The 2,944-nt window shown below is 40.8% G+C and overlaps 1 pseudogene; it reads left to right on the top strand.

Moving 5' to 3' along the window:
* Positions 1 to 1,285: 1,285 nt before the first annotated feature.
* On the top strand, positions 1,286 to 2,216 carry LOC144372219 (olfactory receptor 14C36-like; annotated as a pseudogene).
* The last annotated feature ends 728 nt before the right edge of the window (positions 2,217 to 2,944 follow it).

Raw genomic sequence — 2,944 nt, forward strand, 5'->3', positions numbered from 1 at the left:
CTGAGTGATGAATACATGCTGATTTAATCAAAGGCAATACAATACGTCTATTTCTAACACTACACAGAAGGGGGAAATGTTTAAGATTGTAAAGCAGTTTACAGAGGAAAAGTTTCATTTGAGCCTTCTTTAAAGCCCAATACACATTAATGGAGAAAATTATATCATTATGTCACAGTTAGAAAAGGCTTTTGTCAGCAAGTTCCAGAGTATGCTATAAACAAGGGGGTCATTTGGGAGTGAGCCTCAGGTTTGTATCAGGGAAGAATTGGGGATGGGGCAAGACAGTGTTCAGGTAGACAGAGTAGGACCCCTTGAACTTCACCCTCACTGTGAAATTTACACCAACCTACCTGTGTCTGGCTACCCACCCCTGACCCAGGGGAACACACATTTCCAGAGGAACCCAGGGAGGCTCACCAGGAAGATCACTTTTCTAAGGGTACGTGTGGTTAACCTAGAAGGTGCTGAGAAGGACCAGGTTTGCAGAGGGCAGAGGAAATGACAATATAGGTGATTCTGGATTGAGTCACCTATGGGTGGTCTAACCTGTTGTAGAAGTATTGTAATCATGGAAAAAATGTTCTTTTAGCATATACATTCAGTATCTTTTTGTATAATTATGATGCCACTAAAAAGAAAGAAAAATAATGGAAGGTTCCACAAAGAAAATATAAATTATCAACAAAGGGAACTTCAATTTCATGGTGGTGAACACAGAGTGAGAACATTTAAAGGTACAAAGTAGAAGTTAAGGAGAGTGTCAGCTGCTCCGGGCCTGAGGCTCTGAAGACCTTACCCTGATAACCTGGAGAGGAATAGAGAGCCCAGCAGGAGCTGGGACAGGCTGGCTGAGGGTGTGTGTCCATGAGACAGCACCACCCCCATCCTGGGGAGCACCAGGGAGAGTGGGAGACGTCAGCAGAGTTCAGAGGCACTCAGGTCACCTCAGTTTTCCACAACACTGGGCCTGTGATGCTGGAATGGGAATATTTGAATTATTGAGATGGTTTTCTCATGAGTCAAATGTTTTCATGTTTATAGTGATCAGTACTCCAACATGATATATATAGATCTTTACATACAAATGTAAAAAATATTACAATTTGCTTTATAATTTGAGTTATTAGGTGTGGAGGTAATGAAAAAATAATATTGAATTGTATTTATGGAGGAGGATGAAGGTAAGTAAACTACAGAGCATTAAACAATGAACTCTCACACAGGTTTTTTTACTTCCTCTTTTTAACTCTTCATCTTCTCAAATAACCAGAATTTCAAGTAAATGGCCAATGTCACCATGGTAACTGAATTTCTCCTCCTGGGCTCTCCTGATGGCTGGAATCTGAGTTTCCTCTATTTCACAGCATTCCCAATGACCTACCTGGGTACCTTGTTAGGGAACCTTCTCATTGTTACAGTCACAACTGCTAACCAGCACCTGTATAAACCCATGTACTTCTTCCTCAGGAACCTGTCCATCTTAGACATGTGCTTCATTTCTGTCTCTGTCCTCAATACCTGTGTCAAATCTCTTACTGGCAACAGGGTCATTTCAGTAGCTGATTCTGCAATACATATCTTCTTGGTCATTTTTTGTGCATATGTGGAGATGCTATTTCTCACAATCATGGCCTGGGACCACTATGTGGCCATCTGCCAGCCTCTTCAGTACCTCTTCATCATGAACCCCAGGTTTGTGTCTGCATGACCCTGGCTTCCCTGCTCAGTGGTCTGCTGTATGCAGGTGTGCACACTGGGAACACATTCCAGCTGTCCTTCAGCCCGTAAAACATGGTCCATTAGTTCTTCTGTGATGTCCCCTCTCTGTTGAGGCTCTCCTGCTCTGACACCACCAGCAACATGGTCCTTCTTCTTGTCTCTATTATAATCATTGGTGGTGGATGCTTTGCTATAATAATAATGTCATATATTCACATATTTGCTGCTGTGCTGAAATTTCCCACCAGAGCCCCAGGGAAGGCCTTCTCCACCTGCACCCCTCACATCCTTGTTGTGTCAGTCTTCCTCAGTTCCATCACAAGTTTGTACCTGAGACCATCAGCAACCTCTGACACCCTCCAGGACATGTTCTCTCTGCCTTTTACATCATGGTTCCTCTCTTCCTGAATCCCCTCATCTACAGTCTCAAGAACAAGCAGGTAAAGGAAGCTGTGAGGAGAGTAATGCAAAGACAGTTGTTTTCAGGGAAATGATAAAATTGCATTTCAGGATTGTCCTCATTTCCCTGTTTGTGGTTCTTAGATAAAGCTCTTCACATCTGGAATTTCCATCTAACCCTGCCTACACTGGGATCACATCATTAGGAGCTGATTTATTTTATAAGATATCTTTTTTGTGATTTACCATATTTTTCCATGGATACTTCATAAAATTTGTAATTTTATCATTGTATACATTTTTATTTTTAATTATTTGTTCTAATTAGTTACACATGACAGCAGAATGCATTTTAACTGATTATTCTAAATGGAGTATAATTTCTTATTTCTCTGGTGGTATATGATACAGAATTTTACGGTTTGTGCAACCATAAGTGTATATACATAGGTTAATAATGACTGCCTCATTTTGACAGCCTTCTCCCCCACATCCTTCCTTCCCCTCACTCCCTTTTGCACAATCTAAAGTTCCTCCATACTTCCCTATGTTCACCCTATTTATGAATCAAAACTGCATATCAAAGGAAACAGTTTGCCTTTGGTGTTTGGGGATTGGCTAATTTCAGTTAGCAGGATATTCTCCAACACCATCTGTTACCCAAAAATGCCACAATTTTATATTTTTAAGGCTGAGTAATACTCCATTGTGTACATATACTACATTTTCTTTATCTATTCATTTGTTGAAGGGCACCTAATTTGGGTCTAGGGTTTAGGATTCTGACTTGAACTGCTATAAACTTTGATGTGGCTGTGTCATA

Source organism: Ictidomys tridecemlineatus (genome assembly GCF_052094955.1).
Source record: "Ictidomys tridecemlineatus isolate mIctTri1 chromosome 1 unlocalized genomic scaffold, mIctTri1.hap1 SUPER_1_unloc_7, whole genome shotgun sequence".
Classification (NCBI taxonomy): Eukaryota; Metazoa; Chordata; class Mammalia; order Rodentia; family Sciuridae; genus Ictidomys; species Ictidomys tridecemlineatus.